We start from the raw sequence: 15,243 nt of genomic DNA on the forward strand, positions 1-15,243 counted from the left end.
TTTGTTTTTTGGATATTATATTTAGTACACCTACATAACACTCCCTCCTCTAACACACCGTTTTGGATTATGTGAAATTGAATATGCATCAAGATATACATGGTGTATTGAAATACACATATATGTACATACATGTAAACTCAAATACAAATTTTATAAGAAAATTGTTCAGATAATTTTTTTGAATTATTTTTCATTTTTTCATAGTACTGTTTGTGTTGGCATTGTGGTGGCCTTTTTAGCGAGGGTGAAAAATTTTCTTTTTAGTTTAAGAACATTTCGACATTAATATACAGAATCGAAATTATATGGGGAATATATTCTATATTTTTATGTACATATGTATATTTGTGAATGTTTTGATTAATTTAACACGGTTAATAAATTTTTTAGGTTGATGAAAGAAAGATATTAATTGAATAATTAATGGATGATGATCATTTTTATTTACGATGAAATTTAAATTGTTTTCAATTACAATATTATGAATGAGATTATATTATTGGAAAGTAGCTATATATAGATACATATATGTAGCATATATTTTTGAAAAGAAACAAGGAAAATATATTTAAGGAACAAGGAAATAAATAAATTTACTTTGTTTTAAAAATTTTAATTGAAATATTGAATATAAAATATTATGAAGTAAATAGTATAGAGAATCGCGTATTATAAAAGATTTTTAAAAATAGAATTTAATATAAAAATTATAAATTGCATTTCAATTTGAAAGATGTTGTAAAATGTGTTTTTTATATATTAAATATAGAATCAGTGTAAAAACCATAGTAATAATTTAATTGTAAAAATCACAATAATTTAGTAGTAGGATCACTAGATTTTACTCGTAGTCAATATACAAAAATTGAGAAAGTGATATGCATGCAACTATATGATTTGTTGAACGACTTAGAACGCTTGCTGGCGAGGAGGGCAGCTAATACACCTTTCCTTGGCGTGGACCCCTTTTACGATATCAGACCACATACTCTTCGTTGGGAACTAAGAAAGGAACGAAAGAGAAAGTGGTCGGAGCGCTGTAGAAGTCTTTCGGGGTTGCGGTAGAGCAAGGAGCTTCTAGGAGATTATATCAAGAAGAGGTTTAAGAGGTTTATAGGGTTGGGTAAGAATCTGGTGATGATTCTTATCTTCTCACCTCATTAGGCTGAACCTGGAAAGAGGAGAAACTTGCATATTTTAGCGCACCTTCTGAAGAAGTGTGATGCCCTCGTTCATACGAGAAGGGAAATAATAAGGAGCTTTGCTCTGACGACGGTGGAGTTGAATCGACTTGGTCGCGGTGCACACAAATGTACAAATCCAGAACCCCTGCTTAAAATTCCCATCTTTATTATTGTTTCCTAAATTAAACCTGAGTTAGAACTAAAGAATTTTATTTGTAAAAAAATCAACGAAAAATTTAGCAGAATCTTTTATTTGTCTATAATAAAAGACAACCAAACGGTATAACAGATTCGGAATTATGCTTTTCCTATAATAACCATACAAAATAAGGACTTGAAAATGCGTGGACATCATAAAATTGCCATTTCTTAAATATGCCTTGTGACAGTATTCCAACATTTTATTTCAAAAATATTTAATCTAATTATTTACGGTTATTAAAAACTGGAATTTTATTTCAACAAACTTACTCTAAAGAGAAATTTCTTTTCCTTCCCGCAATTGTCATTATTTCCATTATAATTTTTGTGGCATTCTTTTATTCGTTTCATTTCTTTTAAAAAGAAATGCTAACCCTTTTCGTTTTTTTTCTCTTAAAAAGCATCACCCTTTTTAGAAAAAGAAAAATTAATATTATATTTTTTTTTTGTTTCGAGATGCATCTGAAGGAGTGTCAAATTTATAATCCGCCATTATATCTCAGCTTAACGAAAACAAAGATTATGCATTTGAATTGAAAAATGCATACATGCACAGAACACATACCTATATCGGCTCGTACTTTTTAAAATATAATTGAATTAATGAATGTGAAATTTTTATTGAAAAATCTTTCTTTTTTTTTTGAATAACAGCATATATAGTGTAATGGAAGCTTAAACTTTTACATTTATAAAAATATCATAAATTAAATAAATAATTTTTTTGAAATACCTGAGAAACCGCATTTAAAAATTACTCATAAATACTAACAATCAACTGGTAATTTTCTAAAAATTAACTTAAAAATTGTTTGTATCCTTGAGTTAAGGATGTTTTTACAGTGAAGAAATTTTATTTTTTACATTTTTATGAAGTATTACAGCAATAAATTTTTTTTTGTTTTTTTAAATTTTAAAGGCGTATACTAATTCAAAAAAGAGGTTGAAGGTGAGGTATAGATTATCGGTGTTGGTCACTTTACTATCAATTAATATTAAAATAGTTAATCTCTTGGAATGTTAACTGGCTTAATTTTGCACATGTAGGTATATATTTATGAAAACATAATATTTATTATTATTTATCACTGCATTTGAAATAAAGGACCTTTATTTTAGTAGAATTTTGGCAGCAATTACAAATTTTGAAATAGGGACTAAAATGCAGTTTTGCTACCTGTACAGTAAAATTATTTTTATACGAAAAAAATTGAAATTGGACTTTACGGTTATTTAAAGTTAACATGATTAAAAATTTTCGCAGGATTACTTGGAAATTTATTGGTTTTTTTTTATTATTCAATTAAAATAATAAACAAATTTACTTTAGCGGTCAATTTTCAAACAATATAAAAATATAATTGTTAAGTATAATTGTAATAAAATGTAAAAATTGTGTACTATGCAAATAAGAAAGCAATAAATATGAAAGTAAGGGCAAAAAAAGGAAAGGATTAAATCCTTTTTAGGATTAAAAGTGTTCCTTGAAGACGAAACAGAGGTAAAATTTTTATAACTTTCTTAGGGAGAGATTGTAAAAATATTTTTCAATTTGATTGTAATGAACGTAAAATATGAAACAGTGCCAAAATATGTTTAGGCCTAATGAAGAAAAGAAAAGGATATTATTATTTGTAGGATATTGACAAAAGGTGATATTCGGGTAATGAAAATTTATAAATGTAGCGTACGGTAGCAAGGTAAATTTTTTATTATGTGTGTGTTATAAGATTAATTTTTAAATAGAAAAATATTTTGTAATGAAAATTTTATTAAAAAAATAAACAAAAATTTCGATTATTATTTTTATGGTTTCTGTTTTATTTAAAATTATTAAATGTTTTGCAAGTTCTTTTAGAGATTAAACCTTAAAAATATATAAATATAACAGTTATTAATATTTGCGAGTTATATATTAATATGATCCCGATTGATGTTCGATTAAATATTTTATATAAAAAAAATGTACGGATGCTTGTGAGTGAAAATTTCATTATTTAGATAAATTAAAATTTGTAACATAATGAATGCATTAAATTCATCGCGTGTTTTTGAATCAGATTTAAAACAGGGATTAAATGTAAAAGAGTTGCTAAAGAGACTACAAGTAGCGTTGAAACGGTATTGAATTTAACAGTACCATATACGAGTGTTTGTGTTCTAAATGTGCTGCAATATACTATTGTATTGACGAGTAAATAAAGCTTCCGTATGGAGACAATATTCACTACCAAGCAAGTTCTAAACAATGGAGACTTAAAGTCAATATCGAATGTTTGTTTCTATTTTTTGAATTTTTACTATATCTTTATTTTTGTGTCAGATAGGAACATTTGACTTAATATGATATTGTAAGTTCGGAACAATTTTGGAACAAGTTTTTCCTACAAAAATGCAAAATCATTGCAAATAATTTAATTTTTGGAATCAAATTGCTTTAAAGTTCGAATAGCTTAAATTTTCAACTTTTCATTTTTGAAAAAGGTTAATTTTCTACATGACATAACATCGTATTGTCTGTAATTGCCGCGTATCTGATATCCTTCATCACCATACTTGTTATGATTTTGGAATTATTAAGAAAAATACAGTGCCGCAAAGGTTTTTTGTAGCAAGTATCTTCTTTAATAATTTAAAAAAAATTACAGCCACTCAATTTCATGTCTGTGTTCTGATTTTAATTTCCAAAGCAAATTTGTGGGGTGTTTCCAAAGATTGAGGTCCTGGAGCGAGTCAAGGGGACATAACCGAAAGATTATATGGATGCCAGAGGTTTCTTAAATTAAATTTACAAAGAGAAAGCTACAATGTTATACAAAAAATTAACAATTCCAAGTAGTTTACATACAAAGGAAAGAGCTCCCGTCGCAAATTACAAAAAATCTTATTGAATTTACATAATATTACATTCTTTCCCTATCTCTTTCTCTCTGCTCATTAGTTTGTATACTTATTAATATGACTTAAATTCTTTTAATAAAAAAAATATAATAACTATTTTAATTAACTTTAATTATTATCAAAATATTTAATATTATTTTGAAAATTTGGCATGTCATTTTAATTTTTGATATTCTTTTGATTTAAATATTTACAAATAAAGATAACCACATTTAATCTTTTCAATTAAGTGGATTCGAAAGAGAACAACGGAAAGCTAATCCAAATTTAAAACAAAAATTTTATTCTTATTATTTTCGAAATTTTTTATGATCATTTTTTTAAACTTCCGTTTAATTAAATTAATTTTAATTATTTAAAAAAAATTTAAACTTTCAAAGATAAACCTGCAAAGAAGAGGATTTCGCCGAATTGTAAAATCTACATGTATTAAATTTAAAAATAAATTTTTGGTTTTTTGTTTAAAGGACGCTGTGTGTACTGATCCGCTCTTACGATAATTTATTTGGTGTCAAATTAATTTTAATCATAAACAGCTATTAAACCACACTTTATATAAGCTTTGCGCAAAATTATTTTGAATATTTTTTAATTTTTATGAGAAATGTAAACCCAATTGTATCATAGCAACTTTTACTTTTAAACTTTTCAAAAAAGTGCTTTTTTGAATCAATTACCAAAAATTAGACCGATATGGATTATAAGGCCTATAGATTATTAGACAAATAGGGATCATAATGTAGAATGTAGGATCTAATGTGATTTTATTAAATTTCGATGAATTTAAAATCTGGAAAAATCGATCATGATTTTTGGCACCTACTTTAAAAATGTTTTTAATAAGACTTCACTACTTGCTGGAATTTCTGTAAGAAATTCGACACTACTTTGCAGATTGTACAAGATTTGTACAACCGATGCAACAGTGTACCGTGATCATATGTAAGAACCTATTGTGCGCTTCCTTGAGTGCGCGCCATGTCCTATAACTCACGCCCGAAATCCACCGTCCTGACTAACTCGAGCACCTTGGGAGGCCCGGCAGACTGCAACTCCGCTGCCGTGAGAGCAAATTGCTTCAGTATTTCCCTTCTCCATCCTCCTTACAGAATTTGCAAGTGCCTCCACTTTCCAAGCCCAGTCTGCAGTATGCTAACAAAACCCCGGTGATCTTCAGTTCTCACCTGATTCTAGCCAACCTTTATCTCCAACAGAAGCTTCCATCTCTTACTTTATGGGGTTTTAGAACTTTTTTGTTGTACATACAAAATTTCAGCTATCTAGGATTCCCAAGAAGTACCGTAAAAATTTTAATGATCCTCAGCGAGTTAAATTTCAAATGTTTAATGAGTATGCCACTGGCATCATATCGCGAGAATTTTCATTAGCTGGTGTAATTGAAAACCCAAGTTCTGAGATTTTAAACATACGACGTAATATTCGAATACACTCATTTCCTTGGGCTTTGCCTTCCCTCGGTTTATTTAGGTGTTATAACTGCCATTCACTTAAATTTTTAGTTCCAACGAATTACATTTTAAATAAAGAATTTAATATGTGCGTAATTTTGATGGCGGCATAACCAAACAACAAAAGGTTAATTTTTTTATCAAAATATTTTCGAATTCTTTTTTTTTTTGTTTTTCACAAAAAAGTGACCACAAATAAAATATCGACATAAAAAAATTATTTTTTTTTTAAATCAATCTTTAAGATTACAGTTTACTTTTAGTACATAAAGATTATTCGTACATATTTATAATATTTCTTTTTATTAATTTTATTTCAAAATTAAAGTTCATTAAATAATTTTTATGGCAAAATTATCATTTTCATATTTATTTAATGAGCTCATATTCCATGACATCTGATTCTTTAAGAATTTTTTTTTTTGTGGATTAAGTGCTGATTGTTGACGAATGATGACACTTTAACAGACTTTCATCATAAAAATTTATAAAAGTTTATTAAGATTTAGTTTAAAGGTTATTGCCAAGTTAAAAATTAAGATAAGTTTTGTTATTGCCTTTTTTTAAAAAAGATTTTCTACTTTGTAAGATTGTTGAAATTTCATTCTTTATTGACATTCAAAAGTCAAAAGATTTTAAAATAGAAAATATGATTTTAAACTTATCAATTAAATTTGCTTTTCTCTTTAATAACTAAAAATTTCGCATTGATTCTCATATTAATTGCGCATGATTCAAAAATAAAAACGTACTGTAAATCTTGCTTTAAGCTTGACTTTCATAAATTTTGACTTACTGTGTGCTGTTCTAGTAGTATAATATACATATATGTATATTATGTACGTGAAACTAAAGTTGAGCCCTAACTTTGCCAAAAATGTGTTTTTAAACACATTTACACGGTTTCGTCAATTACAGTTCAAAAGTTTTCAAAAAAAAGTTAAAAAAAAAAAACAAAAATTCTGACATTGACCATCCATCTTTATCTTGAAAACTATTGCTCAAATCAATTACAACACCGAATATAAAAAGCAATGAATCGCCTGTAAAACAAATCACCGATGGTTACTCTAAGCTGCATGCTTCCAAAGGCATAAGCACTTATTCATATGCAGAATAAAACGAGAATATCTGAACACTCCTCACCCATACAATTTTTTACTGGGAATTGATCAACAGATCATCTAAGAAATTATTTGCCATCTTATGCGAAACACCCTGTGTAGAACCCACATATGTACATATATGTAAGTAAAGGTTATCGAAATAATGCGATTGCAGAGTAATAATATTGTTCGTTGCAAATCAATACTCAGAATAAATAGGTGCAATTATTCTATAGTGCAAAGGGTATAAGCACTATAAAAATACTTCATTACATTGTATACTTTATTTACAAAAATATTGTATAAAAGAAAAGAAAAAAAAATTAATTTATGTTAGTTAGACTTCTGATTTTTGTATGTCAATAAATTAAATAAAAATGTCAAATCTGAATTGTTTAATATTCAATTAGTTAGAAAATTTGATTATTTTAAAACAATAAATGAGTAATATAAAAAATTTTTAACCTATTTATTTTTTCTATTCATTCAAAATGCTATAATTAGAAATTTTCAAAATGTTTTTTAAATTATCAAATTCTATGGCCGTAAATTCCAATGAAAATGTCATAACAAAATGATTTTTGATTACTGTTTACAATTTGTAAAGAGTTCAATGTGCTGTACAGTCATAACAGAGATTATATTATGTTATAATATAATGTAAAATATTATAGATGAAAGTAGCCCAAAACAGTGAACAAAGTTAAAAATTAACAAGTAAAAACAATTCAGTCGGTATAAATCGATTAAATTATACCCTGCATGGTTTCATCGTAATTGTATAGCAATTACTCGAACCTGTGATTTTATAGAAAGTTCAAGGATATGTTTAAACTATGACTGGATACACGACTGCCAAGTTTCATGAATTTGACTGTATTATATTATTTTTCCGAATATATAAAATTTGCTTTTAGAGATGTATGACCGCCACCCGAACCGGTGCCGCCATCAGACTAAAATTTTTAGAGCATATGTAGAGTGTAACTAGACACACGCATACAAAATTTCATATTTATACCTTTATTATAAGAAATATTTAAAATAAACTGTTTGAGTTGTATGGCAGCTACCCAAACTCGTATTCTGAATTGGTCCAATTGCAAAAGGATTCGTTCTTGGCACAAAAGAAACAACTTGTGAAAGTTTAGTGTGGATTGAGTTATTCGTTTTTGAGTTATAGTGCGATCGGACAGACGGACATGTTTAACAAATTCACGAAGGTGCGCAGGGTATAAAGAAAATTGTCTGATGCATTTTTAATTTCGATATATAATTTTGAATAAAATATTAAGATGGTGTCTTAGAAAATATGAGCTTGCAAACAAAATATTCAAAGCACACAATCGTAATATTGTCGGTATTACAAAAAATAATGTTCAATAGTAAAATAGGCCTTAGTTAAAAATTGCTGATATTTCAGAACATTAATATAAAAAATTGAATAGAATTTATTTTCACATGTGGTATAATTCTTTTTAAATGGATTCACGTTGTTGTAGGCTCAAATTCGAGTTTACCAACTGAGTTCTTGCTGAAGTTCTATATAGCACTTTTGTTTTATAGAATTTTTTTAAATTTCTTAAATATTGTGTGAATTCTTAATTCTTTCTTTTGACTTCCGTGTTTTTCCTACTATATTTCAATATTTCATCTTAGTATTTTCTGAATTATTATAAGATATTTTAATATTATTTAGATTACAAAATAAAGTATTCTCTATAGTAATGCATTAACATATACCAGAGTGTAGATCTTCGTTAGGCCACTAAAAAACTATCGAAACTGATTAACAATATGGCACTATTGAAACGGCAAATTTAAGATCTTAAAGGCAAATTTGTTTTTTTTTCGATGGCTATATCGAAAGTAGGCTATAACTTTGGCTGTAGACAAAGTAAAACTGGCACTGTGTTAAAGTTACTTTTAACTTGAAATATACTTTACATGTGCTAGGTGGTGCAATAGACTATCTAACAAGCTCATAACGAAAACGTTATAGCACTTTTAGTTTTTAATATGGCAACTATCGAAAACTTTCCAAGATTCAAAAAACGTAACTTGCACTCTATAATTTTGGAAATGGCACTTTTTTGACATAATATGTAGCTGTTACGCTTTGCGAAATAAATTGCGCCCCCTTAATAAATAATTTTTTTCTTTGAAAAAATAAACTTTTTTCTTAAATTTAGAGCTTCTTGGTTGTTCTCTCTAGTAATTTAATGTATATAAAAGAATAAAAGATGCAATGTGAAGACTTTCAATTACATGAACTATATACGTATGTACTCAATTTTGTACATTTTGTACTCTTGTTTAGGGAATATTGACTATTCAGCAATAATTTTTATCATTTGCTTAATTTATTTGAACTGAACATTTAACTTTATGTATTTGACGTTCTAGACTAGTTTATCAATCATAATCTTAATTAAATTTCTTTAAGCTCCAAATTATATTTTTTCAAACGTCAATTTTAATGTAAAATCTAGAGTCCTTGAGAAATAACAATTTTATTACCACTAAATAAGAATTTAGTAACATGTAATTATTCTGAATATGCTGTCTTTGATGTTCAATATAAAATAATTTTGCTTTTGAAATTAGGTTAAATTAACAATTATTTTTTTGGTTTCTTTTTTTTTGGTCTAAATAACAATAGTTCTAATTAACTATTGATAATGATTTCAAATAAAATTTAGTAAAATCTCTATACGTACATGGCTACATTAAGTAATTTTTCTCTTCAATCAATGTCACAATTTTGATTTCATTGCTATTGTTTGGCGGTATACAATAAAATACATATTACAGAATTTAACAGCAACCCCTTGCCACTCATAATATGTATGGTGTGCAATGCTTTCATTGTATTATACATTATGTATATAAAAATCAAAAATTTTTAATATTAAGTCCTTAAAAGATAATAATTTTGTTTTAATAGAGTGCTGTATGACAAAAAAAAAAATTAAGTATAAGAAAAAAAAAACAAAGACGAATTCTATTTATTATCCTTTTGCGTTTTAAACAATAATTCGTTAACTATATAATATAAAAATTAATTCGAAAAAAACAAAAAAAAAATAAATAAATGGAAAAATCATTTGTTCATAATATCCTTTAGAAAATAAAAATGGTATGCGTGTGTGTGTGCGTTTAATATAATTTATGAGTTGACCTCATTTTTTCATTCATTTTTCCTCTTATGTTTTTTTAATGTCATTTGCTAAAAGTATAACTTTATATAATGTATACATGGAATAAAAATAATAGCATCGAAAAAATTTTCCCCCTCCCCCCTTTCTAATCTGTCGTAAGAATTATTTTTTGCATTGTTAGCACAAATTTAAATTTTATTTCCCAGGACATGGGTAATAAAACCGTTAACAACCCATGATAATATGAATATACCATTGTGAACAATTTGTTGATGATATACAATGCACAAAAAAAGGAGAATTTCAATATATATATATACATAATGTATACATTTAATCTTTCTAAATTGTAAGCATGTTAACCTATATATATGTATTTACAAATGTAGTGGTATATGGTGTGGTGGTAAGAGCATGGAATGTGAGTTAAAATTTTCACAGATTTTAAATCTTCCCCTTTAATGCACTATAATATAATTTAATAGGGCTTATCATTCCAATTCTTTTTTTTATATTATCGAATTTTAGATTTTAGAATATTATTATCTATACATAATTTCGTTTGCATATTATTATAACATGTGTTTATGTAAGTATATATAGATAAATAGAAGCAATTAGAAATTATTTAAATAAATTTTACAATGTATACAATTTGTTCTTTAATGCGGTTTATTAACATTTTTCTGCATGCATTTGTCATTAGTATCAATATTAACAGTGAATCTGTATTGAACTAAAAAATGGTTGTAAAAATTGGGTCTCATAAATATTGCTTTAATTGCTAATTAACTTGATGTTCGAAATTCGAAAATTAGAATCGGATTTGAAAAATAATATGTTCAAAATGTTGAAGACGTTGTGAATCTCAATAATTACGTACTATAAATGAATCGACAAAGAATTTGTCGAAAATTAGGTAAAATATCAAAAGGAAACCATCAAATTTAATTTGATTTTAAATTCGTTATCATCAAATTAAATTTGATATTAAATTTGGTATTAAATATATTTCGATAGCTTCAAGAGATATTTTTAAAAGCTGTAGGTAATATTTGTAGCAGTTTCTTGCACAAATGTAGCATACGACACAAAATAAGAATTGATTGTCCCGTTCCTTTTATGAAGAAAAGCCTATTTTAAGAAAATTTTAATTTAGTACCACTAGTATTTTCTTTAGTTATAGCGTTTCAGTACTTTATAAATCTTTGAAGCTTTGAAGGTTAAGCTCCTTCTCAAAACTCAAATTCTATTCAAATTATAAATTGAAATTCTAAATTATAGGAACAGTAATTATTATAATTCTGTTTCAATTATACAAAACATACAAAAATATTTTAAACTGGTTACTCGAAATTCAGTTTTGACTTTGAGACTTCTCATAATGTCTTACATAATGTTTGTATAATAGATCACTGACGAAATTTAACAATATTGCAGTATTCAATATATTTTGTGAATCAAAATAGATTAATACTTTGATATTATAACAAATATTCTGAAGACACTTACTAATTAGTTATTCGCATATAATTAATTGTAAGCTGTGATCTTTTCCTGGCTTTTTGTAGCTTTTTATGTAAGTGAATGAATTCTTAAGTTTTCAAGTTAAACTCTTTGATGAAACAAAAATCCTCTTTTTTTTGTATTTAATTATTTAAGGAATACCTTGAGCAGTGCCTGTAGAAAAATGAATATTAATTTAGTATGCAAGCCTACCAGCTTTCAGCAGAATATGGTATCACTGGAACTACACCATGTTGAAAAGATCGATAAAATCCTTTAAAGAAAATATGGATTTGCACATGAATACCAGTTATATGCATATTATACATGAATATATTTCGGTCTTATGAAATTCGGCAGAAGCAGCACTGTATACGTAATCAACGTTTGCATACCATTTATTTTCTTAAATTAAATATGTCATAAATCAAAAATTATAATCGATGTTTTCCATATATGAGAAAATAACATCTCTATTTTTCTTATTAAATATTCACACATGCATACATGTACATACATACAAGCTATTTACATCACATTCTGTTAAATCTATACTTAAATATAATAGCGTTGCTTTTCTTTTCATTTACTTTACATAGACAAAGCGCTGTATGCATAAATATACTGATTTAATGGGAAAAATAAATTGACAAAAACAAAACAAGAAAAATCATAAAAAATCAGAAAAAAAAAGGAATAATAATAATAATTGCTTCAAATATAAAATAAAATGCTTTGATGATCGTTATAATGACATAACAAGAATATAAAAAAAATATTCCAGGATAAATTTATTATTAGTTTGTATGTGTGGATGTATATTGTATATTATACACATTCAAACACCCTTGTACACATAAATGGCAAAAAACAAGGAAAAAAAATTTTTTCATAAACGACCCACCAACCCAATTCATTTATTTTATGAGTCTTGTTAATCAAGATGGCTGAATAAATATCCTTTTTTTTTTTGGTATACAATATAATAATAATGTGATATAATAGAATGAAGGCAGAGAATCCTTCAGGAAAAAAAAAATCATAAAAATAATTGAGGACAATTTTGTATCCGTTAAATTTTTTCTTATTTTTTTTTTTGTTATTTTTTTTCTCCTCTTCATCTGACTCTTTTTCCAATTTATTTTAATATACCAATTTTATATTTTATATTTCCATTTATGCTTGTTATTTTTTATAACTGCGATATTTTAAAACTTAATGATTTGTAATATAAGTGCTCATAATAAAGAATACACAATGTTTGAATTCAGAAAGAGTGGTTAAATTTTTTTTATATATATGTATTTATTAAAGTATGTGTGTATTTCTTTATAACGCTAATGAAAAATTATACATATATTCAGATTTTTATAGATTTGAATAATATACATAATGTACGTATAGGGTTTAAGAAAGTATGGCCAGTTTTGTTGAAAATAATTTTGATTATAACAAAATTAAAAATTTGTGGAAAATTTGCAGTATAAAATAAAGAAAATTTGATCGGAAACATTTTAAACTTTCAAAATATTGTTTCTAGGGATCAGTTAGTAGAAGTTCAGTGTATGGATTTAGATTTATTTCAAGATAAAACCTTGACATATAAATTTTCATGCAAATCATTTCAGATCCAACATGTAATATTGTTGATATTAAAGACAATTATAATAATTACCTGATTATATTTACGATATATTTGGTAAGAGTTGATCTTTTAGAAATTATGCCTTATTTGCCATATACGATTGTGTCATTAACCATACCTGAACTTTTATAACTCGTTTTCAATTGATGCACGAGTTTAAACAAAGATCAGCTCTTCTAGGCCAAAATTTGATGCTTCTAGACTTGAAATCCTATTCGAAAATGCTCATTTGCAAAATTTGTACTTGCATTATTTTATGTCCAACTACATAAACTTCACTTCAATATACAAAAGTGTTCATTTATTGCCAATAGAAGTTATAAAGCGCTGTAATTTATTTGATTTTGTGGAACTCATTACACATTTTTTTAATTGAATAAGTCAAAATAAATTTTAAAGCATTATCGTACAAGTCAACCGCAGATTGGCAGCCAAGTTCTAAAATACAAGATTTTTCAACTATATAAAACTAAAGTAAAATCGGTATTGTATAAAAACTAGAAATTTGGCCATACTAAAATAACATAAAAACAAGAGGGTAAAACTTATTATTATAAAATGAAAATTTTTCTTTTAGCTCTATTATAATATTTAAGGATAATAAATGACGAGATATGGCGCAGCATCCTTGATTATTATTTTTATTATATCCTTTTTAAATCTTATATATATATATATATATATATATATATATATATGTAAATGTGTGAGAAAAAATTTTCATATAATATTCAATTCGGTTTATGTAGTTGTAATTTATTTTTACCCTATATGCCATTTTTTTTTCTTTAGTTTAAACAATAATTCTGAAACATGCGCTAAAAATTTCTTTTTTGCTTTTGTCTTTTATTTTTTTTATACAAATTTTCATTGTGTATCCTATATTGTATAATACACAAATACAAGAATATATAAAAAGGATTTTGGGTAATTTATTTGGTAATCAGTATAAATGTATTTGTAGCAATAAAGTAATGAAGTCTTTATGGGGTAAAGCTAAAGTTCAGTAATTTTTATAATTTAATTTTTAATGACAAGAAGGAAAAAGAAAATGAAATGAAAACAAAAATAACAAAAAAATAAAATGGGAGCGTTTTATTTCCGATTTTTTTCTTCTCTTATATAATTATGCGTCTTTAAAAGTTTTAAGAATATTTTTAATTTAAATTAAAGTAAAAATTTTTGTATTAATGTATAAGTAAAACTTTTCTAATTATGATCTGATTTAAATAACTAATAGTTTAGTTTTAATTTTTTATGGTTATGGAGAATTTTAGGGTATAATCATTTTGAATATGTGCAAATACACATTCACAATTGTCTAAAAATTACGATGGATTGCAAGACAAAAGAAATATTTGTGTTAAACAATATTTTATTCAAATTAAATTGATTGAAAAAAATTATGTGAAAACTGCTTGAGTTCATTGAACGGGCAGACCTAAAACATCATAATCAGATAATCATAAATTCAGGCCCATTCAGGAGCTGCTGTTGAAATTCAAGGAGGCGCATGAAATAATAAATTTCATTATTTTAATACAATTTTCATTTTAAATTACGTCCAATTTCAAGAAATTGATGGTCCTTTTTTTTCTTTAATAAATTCCAACTTCTAAAAATGTAAATTTTCGATTTTAGATCTTTAAAATGCGACTTTTCTAAGTTTGTTAATAATTTCCCTATATACATCTTCTAATTATGCAAAATAGCCTTCAAGTGAACGAAATATTTTCAGGCATTCATATTGGCAAACGCTGAACGAAAGCAAAAACTGTTTTCTCATACTGAAATTTGAAAATTGTGAAATTTGGAGTTGAATGCCCCTTCGTCATCATCTTTTAGTTCTACAGATCCGGGTGAGCCTTGACCTTGTTCACAATTTTCCGCCAAACTTCACGGTTCTGGGCAGCTTCTCTCCAATCATGAACCCCAATTCTTCTACAATCAGTCTCTATACCACCGAGCCATCTAGATTTAGGCCGGCCTCTGGCCCTTGTGGCCTTGCATCTGGGATTCTTTTCTGCACTCGACGTCCTGGCATTTGAGATGCGTGTCCTGCCCAAC

The sequence above is a fragment of the Condylostylus longicornis genome, unplaced genomic scaffold (genome assembly GCF_029603195.1).
Source record: "Condylostylus longicornis isolate FDR11 unplaced genomic scaffold, ASM2960319v2 ptg000015l, whole genome shotgun sequence".
Lineage (NCBI taxonomy): Eukaryota > Metazoa > Arthropoda > Insecta > Diptera > Dolichopodidae > Condylostylus > Condylostylus longicornis.